General features: G+C 37.7%; 1 non-coding gene across 1 annotated transcript; it reads left to right on the top strand.

The window, feature by feature from the left end:
* Positions 1 to 4,144: 4,144 nt before the first annotated feature.
* Positions 4,145 to 4,216, top strand: Trnaw-cca. The gene has a single exon. It is a non-coding gene; the product is annotated as a tRNA-Trp (tRNA).
* The last annotated feature ends 5,907 nt before the right edge of the window (positions 4,217 to 10,123 follow it).

Here is a 10,123-nt window from a genome sequence, read left to right as displayed (position 1 = left end):
AATATTTCCTCACCTCGCATCATTTTAACCTGAGCTTGAGAAAGTTCGTATTGTTGACCTATCTGTATAGCTTTGGTAAGGGTAATGTCTTGACCTTGATCAAGTAAACGTTCTTGTACCTTTTTGTGTTTAACACCAGCGATGATCAGGTCTATCAACACATCATTACTGTCTGTGTATTCGCAATCCATTGCCAATAACTTCAGGTCTTTGACAAAATTATCAAATGTCTCAGATTCAGTTTGTTTTCTTTGATGGAGTTTGTAACGAGCAATTCGTTTGTTTTTCTTGGGTCTGATGTAAACATCTAGTTTGTCCAATATTTTAACAGGATCATCTGTATCATGATCATTTTCCCATGTGAAGGTCTTATATATCTCCCTACCTTCTTGTCCTATCCACATTCCGATCCATCCTGCCTTGTCAGCATTTTCGGCCTTGGCGAGCGGGCCTTTGAAACAGAACGCCACGTGCTGTCGGAATCGGAGAAATTCCTGGTACTGATCGCCGGCTCCCCAATCCAGACGTGGTTGGCAAATGGCGTAGCAGACATGGTTGGTTCAGATCAACGTTTCTGACACCATGTAACTTTTACAGACTGCGTTTAGCAGTAATAATTGAAGAGAATCCAGAGACACTGGAAACGTGTTTCAAGCCGCCATGTTTATTCAAGAACCTTCTAAGTTACAGAGACGCTTGAAGCGTAACATTATCAAGGGGAACAACTCTTGATGCCTTGGAGGCTTATGCATACATTACAGATATCAAACAATAAATACTATTAGTTCTGATATCAAACAAATGATCCTTGTTTTGATATATCCAATAGTAAATTATATTCGTTTTTATTATCAAGCCAGAAATGATACTTATTTTGGGTATCAAACATTATATGATACTTATTATGGTTATAAAACAATAAATGATATTTGTTTTGGATATCAAGCAATATATGAAACTTATGATACTTGCCTTATATATCAAACGAATGACACTTTTTTAAATTCTTTTTAATTATCAAACAATAAATAACATCATTCTGTATGCAATACAACCATATTGATGTCCAAATATAATGGTAAGTTAACATTTCGATACATGGATATGAATATCTCTTTAGGATTAACTATCTATATGAATCGATATATATAAAAAGGATAATGGATCATCACGTAAAGTGATAAAAGTACACACACCATGAACGTACGTGACATTTACAGTCAACAGTGAGGTTATTCGAGCGGAGAAAGTTGCAGAAGATATAGACAGTGCTGGTGAAGATGTTGCTGATGCTGGTTGCAGGACGCGATACACTAAATCAAAGTACTGAGAGTACTTCAATACTGATCATGCAGAGGAGTCATTGTGAAGAGTTGGAATGATGGAATGCAGATGGTGAATGTTTTTGATTAGGATTTTGTCCGAGTCTCTCGATCGTTTGAAGAAAATTCTCCCATCGCTGGTCCAATAAGAATCAATGGACTTGGTCCATTTGGCTCGTCCAAGATCCTTTACTATTGCTTGCCTAGCTTTGGTCAGGTCTTCGGTAATGAAGAGTTTAGACGGGTTATTTTTTAAGCGTTTTTTATTTTTAAACACAGAGTTTTTAAGGTTCCAGCTGCTAAACCGGCATATAATTTGATGTTTCCCTTCGCTAGTGGGCTTCCCAATTACATGAGACCTATAGATATCTTCAGGGCGTAGGTCAACATTTAGCTGAGATTTACAGATGTCAATAATGACTGGGTCAGTGAAACGTTGTTGCTCTCTAGATAACTGGATGTTATGAAACCTGAGGGTGTTCCTCCTACCGTACTGCTCAAGCTCCTCGACTTGGGATACTAGGGATCCAACCTGATTCTCAAGAGTTGAGCACTTGGATGACAAGGAATCGTTTGATGACTTAAGTTCATTGATTGAAGTGGCCTGGTCATGTATCGTCTGCTGTAGCGGTATAATCATGTCTGCCATAGTATCGCGAACAATAGTCTGGAAAGTTTCACGGAGGTGGGGTATGCACGCCTCAGCCCATGCAGGTGCTATACTGGATACAAATGAAGGACTGGAAAGGGTGGAATGCATCAAGCTGGTAAGGTCTATAATCTTGCCTTTGCCTACATCAAGCTGGAGTGGCTGGCCCTCCTCCAGAGAGGAAGGTACCCCCGAGAATGAATTCCGCCTCCTATGGGTTGGGTGGTCAGTAAGTCCGGGGGACACTGAGTCCGGAGACTTCCTTTTAGCTGGGCCTGACGGGGTGCTCCTTGAAGCCGACATTATGTAGTTGGAGTAGAATGACTAAATACGAAGGATACTAGAACGTGTTTAGTGGTCTATGTATATGACCTGTACAAAGACATGTAAACCAAGATGGCTGAAGTGTTCGAACAAAGGTCAGTGACGAGTCGGTTGACAAAAACATAAACGCCTCTTCATGGGTGGGTATAATCGGAGTTAAGATAGCATAATGACAAGAAGATTAGCACGCTGTCAAAATTACAGATATGTACCCACCGTCTAGAACACACACAGATGTATAACACAGCATTTCTTGGTGGAGCTGGTCAGATTCGAACAATGCAGATCGCCATCTTATGACGTCACCGGTAGCAGAATAGCAGACGCCTTCACCACTTGGCCACCGCGGTCCCTGAGTAAAAAGTGGAGCTCATCAGAGATAAAGAACAAGTTGTGAAATGTCACCAGAGACAAAGAACAAGGGGTGAAAGGTCAACAGAGACAATGAACAAGGGGTAAAAGGTCACCAGAGACAAATACCAAGGGGTTAAAGGTCACCAGAAGTAAAGCGGTTATAAGAGGTAAGTGAAATATTACCAGACAAGGTGAAAGGAAGACAGGGGCTAGGTGAAGGATCCTAAAGGGTCACCATAACAAAATGAAAGGTCAACAGAGGTGAGCAAAGTTCATACGGGTATCAGGGAAAGGTCGCCAGAGAAAAGCGTGAAAGGTTATCAGGATTAAGTTAGAATGTTGTCAGAGATAAGGTGAAAGGTCACATTATTTAGGGAGAAGGTCACCAACGATAAGGTAAAATGTCAGCAGAATAAATATTGCGAGCAATCCTAAGTCCCGAACTCTGGACAAACGTCTCTATAAAAAATCACCAAATGTCTTTTACTCTGTGTTATGCTGGGACAAGGTACCCGATTTTAATTGCGACATTCTACCGTCCCAAGAGGTACACACATACATTATTTGGCAATCGGAGTTGACATTTTACATGAAAGTTGTCCCGGACAAAGTTACAAACGGTGTGAAAAGAGCCATAGCTCTTGATATTCATTGAGTCTGATTTCAGTTCGAGACACTTTGCCATCTCAATAATTACTCACATACAGCATACATGGTCCTTGAAAATAAATGTATAAGTTCCAAATAAAGCCACGCACTGATGGACGGACTGACGGACGGACTAATGGATGGAGTGCATACATATCGTCCTGTCGTTGGTACCATTGGGGACTTGTGATTTGTGATAAATAATATAAAAATAATAATAGACTTTTGGATAGAGCCTTTTAATTGATGTATGAGAACAAATTATGTATAGAGTTTTACAAAAATAGAATTGTAATTACAACTTGAGAGTATGACAAAAAAGTGTTAGATTTATGCAAAGTAACAATACAAAGTTAAACATCAGCTTTTTATTTCATACCTTCCATTCAAAATATTATAAAAAATATTATAAAAATATTAACGTAATGTCAGATGGAAAATACCACATAAGATATAACTTTCGTCTTAAAACAAAAATAAATATCGGACTTGAGCAAGGCTGCTAGTACTATTGAAAGAATATAATATATGCTAGTAGAAATCTCGCTCAAGATAAGTTTTTCAGGTGGGATTGATTCAAGTCAAACCTACTCAAATATTGATAAACCAACAATGAAACGAAAACTAAAAGCGAAAGTAGTGAACTTTTCGATTGCGTCAGCCCTATGAAATGATGAAATAACAGTAAATCTGTATAGAGAGGAGTTAATTGTCCCCGTTATGTTGTAGATGAATGGATATCGAGAAGAAATATCAAACAATTCGGTAATGTAAGTATAAACATAGGTCGTAAATTAACCAGATAACGATATGTATGGAATGAACGATTAGGCGATGGTTATATGTCGACTCCGTGGCGCAACGGTAGCGCGTCTGACTCCAGATCAGAAGGTTGCGTGTTCAAATCACGTCAGGGTCACGAAATTATTTGTTTTCAATCTTCATAAAATATGCTCAACATTTTACCATGTTGAAATACTCCCTTATTATTTTAAAAGGTAAAATCTTATTATAATCTACGAACATTCGCTGTCCATTATAACTATTTTTTTCAAATTAAGAAAATATTGTTTATGAACTTTTTACTTTCTAAATGCCAATATTTACCACAGGGCATAATATAAGTGTTACAGTAGGTACGTGTCGACATTTCCTTGTGTATTTACAATAAGAGGTTTAATTTATATAATATTAGATCACACATCATATAAGTTTGTCCAGTTCTCCCCCTTTTACGGTAGACCTTGTTACCCCTTTTACTATCATGTTTGTCTTGTAAGCTTTATTTGCTTCCAGTTTAAATAATCTTAAATTGAAATATCATGCGGCATATTTTAATCATATGCTTCTAACATAAGTTTATAGATCTGCTAAACTTTATTGGTAACTGACATCAATGTCACTTTTTTAAAACAAAGTATATTAGTGTATATCCTGTCAATTTTTACGTTTTGCTATCGTATATTATACTCATAGTGTTTTAACCCTTAATTAGAAATTCTTGTGTAACATACAAGCTTTCAGTACTTAATCTAGTTTTATAAATTATAATTTCTAATGCTGCCTGTCTGTGATTATGTACATGCTGTTTTGCTCGTGTACCTTGTTTTACCTGTTAAATTGCCTCTGTGATGTTTGTTTGTCATTTAACTAGTCTTTGTTATTACCTGTTAAATTGCCTCTGTGATATTTGTTTGTCATTTAACTAGTCTTTGTTATTAACTGTTAAATTGCCTTTGTGATATTTATTTAACAAGTCTTTGTTTTACCTGTTTAATTGCCTCTGTGATGTTTGTTTGTCATTTAACAAGTCTTTGTTTTACCTTTTTAATTGCCTCTGTGATGTTTGTTTGTCATTTAACTAGTCTGTGTAATTACATGCATGTGATTGTTATTATACTTCATGTTTGTCGCAGAATAGCACTACAGTGCTATTGTTTAATTGTTTTAGATATGCGACGTTAAAGAAAAAATGTTTCTTGTATCAGTAGTATAAACTAGTTGGTTATACTACCGTTGACAAAATGCAGACATCATTTTGGTATCTCCGTTGTCATGGAACAGCCGTTGTCATGGTACAGCCGTTGTCATTAGCAAGCGTTGCCATTGTAAGTCCATTGTCATGGTACTTCGTTGCCATGGTACTATATGACGTTTAGGTACCTTTTTTTGTCAGGATACAATAGCTGTCATGGTGTAACCCTGACAATAATAGCAAATACACATTCCTTTCTGGGGATTTTTGTCGACAGATTCTCAACGACGCCAAGAAATCCAGCCCATTTGATATCCGGGCATTTGACACCTATATACCAGGAACTGTCGATACTATGTACAACAAGACCATGAGAAAAAACAACCACGTGATGACGTCTTCATTATCCGTTATGTTCTCGCGAGATCCGTTTGAAAGATTATTTTCGACAAATTTGTTTCCCCGAACTTCAATTTCTGGATAAATAAAGGAACAGGTATTATTCGTAAATATCGAAAGTTTCAAAAGTTTAGCAGTTTACGATGCGGAAATGACGTCACTTTTGCAGAATTTGTGAAATATGTTGTAAACCATGCACACGGCCAGGAAAAAGTGGACAGCCATTTTGTAACAATAACAGAACACTGTCGCCCATGTCATATCCGGTATGACGTCATAGGAAAGATGGCGACATTCTACAATGATACTATGTTTTTAATACGTACTGTATGTCATACAAAGATGCGCGATAAACTGCAAGATCAATTTTTTGATGCACATTTAAGAGATCAATTCTCACACAGCGTGGATTTGTTGTTTTTCTACAAAAGAGACCTTGTCGATCGTTACAAATGCGTGCCGGCTCAGCAACGGATGTGGTGCGCGCTTCAACTGCGCGGGTTGATAAGTTTGGAAACTTAATATCCAATCAAAAGAAGTGAAAGTGATGATATCAGCAAGGACCAGTTACTACAAGTATTGTTTAATAGTTTGAAGGACAGAGTACCACATTTTCACAAGAAAGACGCCATGTTTGAAGCGTATGCCTCTGTCGACTTTGTAGACTTGCACGAGCTCCGAGACGTATTCAGATCAGATTGTGATCTGTTTGATTATGACTGTTCACCATCAAGTATATTTAACCAATCGATACCAAGGAAACATCCAGACCGGTTCTTCAATGTTGAGTGATTAAACAGCTCGAACTTGGTTTGAATATTTCGCATGCGAAAATGTAGACGCCACGATGTGCAGTTTCCCTAAATAGGACCTTTTTATTTTTAAAGACATTTTTAAAAGAACAAAACCAAATGACAAAATATACGAAAACAAAAAAAAATCGAACACATTTCGGCAAAGTTTTAAGTAAATCACCGTTACGGCTATTACTCGTTTATCACATAATTATAAACTTTTTAGTGTCATGTGTCTAGTTAAGACGGAGGATGACAGTGAACATCTGCAGCCAAATCGTATTATGTTCACTCACTCACATGTTCAGAAAGATAATTATACAATATTGTAACTGGACATCCCTGTCAGAATCATTTTTTATCGATAAAATGAGTATCATTTTCATTGACGGAACACTTAAATAGATTAACTGCATTAGTTTCTTTGATGTCGTGGGACTGTTATTGTCCGATATGAGAAGTTTATCAGTGATGTTTTAAACTTTTAACTTATTTCTTAAACTTCTTCAGCCTTTTGAATAGCTCGCTTGCTTTTCACCAAGGCGGCCGGGGTTCGATTCCCCGATCGGACGTGAAAAGGTATGGGGTCACCAGCCCGACCATATGGATTTTCTCCCGGTACTCCGGTTTTCTCCCACATTAAGACCCCTGCGCACTAAAATCCGGGTTAACAAAAGTGATTAGTGTAAGTTGTAAAATCTAAACAAATATTTATATCAAATTTTCGATGGCAAAAAATGGGTACGGACCCTCTCATCCGCCCATGATTATATCGGGGTATTGTGAGCAATTTAATCACGGTCTCTAGTCACAAGCTGAAGTTTTGCATGAATACATAAACATTTTACGATGTTGTTTTACATTTGAGGAAATTTAGAGAAATCTAAGTAGATGCAGTACTTCCCCCTGGTAACACATGAACCCGGGAACATAAGACGAGTTGTATCTATCCTGATGTGTAGAGGGTGATATAAGACGAGTTGTATCTATCCTGATGTGTAGAGGGTGATATATGACGGGTTGTATCTATCCTGATGTGAAGAGGGTAACATAAGACGAGTTGTATCTATCCTGATGTGTAGAGGGTAACATAAGACGAGTTGTATCTATCCTGATGTGAAGAGGGTAATATAAGCCGAGTTATATCTATCCTGATGTGTAGAGGGTAACATAAGACGAGTTGTATCTATCCTGATGTGAAGAGGGTAGTATAAGACGAGCTGTATCTATCCTGATGTGAAGAGGGTAATATAAGACGAGTTGTATCTATCCTGATGTGTAGCGGGTAATATAAGACAAGTTGTATCTATCCTGATGTGTAGAGGGTAATATAAGACGAGTTGTATATATCCTGATGTGTAGAGGGTAATAAACCCAAGACGAGTTGTATCTATCCTGATGTGTAGCGGGTAATATAAGACAAGTTGTATCTATCCTGATGTGTAGCGGGTAATATAAGACAAGTTGTATCTATCCTGATGCGTAGAGGGTAATATAAGACGAGTTGTATCTATCCTGATGTGTAGAGGGTAATAAATATAAGACGAGTTGTATCTATCCTGATGTGATAATAACGCTTTATCACAACCTAGTTTGTAGGTCGTTTTAAAGCGGTTCACAAATCATTTTCCGTGGTTATAGGGCCTTTGCAACCAGCCACCATGTTTCTCAACTCCCTGGGGATCATACAGCCGGTGCTGCCATTTTGGCGCTCACAGCTAGCATTCAACAATGGTAGCACTGTCCAACCACGAACTCATTTACAGCTGAGTAGACTGGAACAAGCGGATTGAAGTATCTTGTTCAAAGATACAACACAGTGGCGTGACGTGACTCGAACCCGCAACGATCTCGGCGTCCTACCACTAGTACTCACTAGACTACCGTGCCTACGTTTTTGAGAAGAGGAATACAAATGGGCTTCCATCTATATACCGTGTGCTTTACATAACCTAGGGTATAGCATGGCTCATTTTCACAATAAAATAATCCCAATTATACCTTTATTGTCAGTTCTTAGGACACAGCTGGCGATACGCAAACAGGCCAGATACGAGGACAGATCAGGAAAGGGAGACGCGTGCAAATATAATCATGGGTTCACCAGATCACATATGGTATGATGACAGATAAAAACTATGTTCAGGCATCTTAATATTGAATAAAGAAATGTCCTTCGACGTGGATTAAAAATGAGTGCAGTCATCAGAAACAAAATGGAACGTCACATGACGTAAGGTGAAAGGTCACCAGACGTAAGGCGAAAGGTCATCAGACGTAAGGCAAAAAGTCATCAGACGTAAGGTAAAATGTTATTAGACGTAAGGCGAAAGGTCATCAGCCGTAAGGTAAAAGGTCATCAGACTACACGCAAATGAGAAACAAGGGAAAGGTTATTACTTTTTATCAGGACAGGTTCAAACATACTTACGGTTATGATTTCTCAGGACCCTGTGATTGGGCTTATAAGTAGTATTTATTATCAGGAAAGGTTAAAACATGTTTACAGTGATACATGCTCCAGGCCCCTATGACCGGCCTAAAATCAGAGTTATTTATAATCAGGACAGGTTCAAACAATCTCATAGTCATAAAATCTCGGGTCCCTATGACTGGGCTAAACTCAGAGGTACTTATTATCAGGACAGGTTCAAACATACTTAGAGTGATAAATGCTGGGGTCCATGTGAACGGGTTTACTTAAGACACAATCAAAAATAGACTTCAGCTTAAGGTCCAAACATGCCCACAAAGATAAATTCTCAGGCTCCCGTAACCGGCCTAAAAAGTGGTTTTTATCATCAAGACAGGTTCAGACATACTTACAGTGGTAAAATTATCAGGCCCCTATGACCGGGCTAAAATCAGAGGTATTTATTATCAGGACAGGTTCAAACATTCTCACAGTGGTAAATTCTCGGGTCCCTGTGAACGGGCTTACTTAAGACACAACTATATCTATATTTAACCCAACTATAACTTTCGAGCGGTATTTAAAATGACATCAGGAAAATAAAATTGGCAAATATCTGTGACATTATTAGGTCATATCTATTGGGAAAATGCTGACTTTATTTTAAAGTTTCTATCAAAAATATGTGGAAGATAAAAGCGGATATGAAATGAAAAAGAAATCACATTTTCGACAGAGAATCTCTTTGGATGTGCAATAGAATACAACTATTGCCAAACAGATTTTCTTTCTGTATGATCTTTTTACCTGTGGACACTACACTGGACATATGTTTCTATACCTAGACTTTTGACTAAAAACATTCGCATATTTTAAACCGACACAACAATGAACAACAAAAGGTAAATTTGTGGCCTTTAGTTTGGTACGAAGGTGTTTAATTATATCATGCATGTGTTACATAGTAATAAAAGAATTTAAATAGATTTTACAAATGCTGCTCACAATTATTCAACCAATCAAAGAAAATGTACTGTTTTCTATTCATATTTCACCTTTCAAAGTATATTCTAGTTCAGATTTAAATGAAATGTTTATCACTTTTAAATACTGACCTCTGGAACATATTAACCGCCTGGCATCAACACAACCAGTCTACATTAAATTGATGATGTCATAGAGTAAGTGATAACGAGTTTTGACAAATATTTGACACTGGAATATAGTCATTAGAGTGTTAACTCC

Source organism: Mizuhopecten yessoensis, unplaced genomic scaffold (assembly GCF_002113885.1).
Source record: "Mizuhopecten yessoensis strain PY_sf001 unplaced genomic scaffold, ASM211388v2 scaffold6823, whole genome shotgun sequence".
Taxonomy (NCBI): domain Eukaryota; kingdom Metazoa; phylum Mollusca; class Bivalvia; order Pectinida; family Pectinidae; genus Mizuhopecten; species Mizuhopecten yessoensis.
This window is presented reverse-complemented; position numbering and strand designations above follow the sequence as displayed.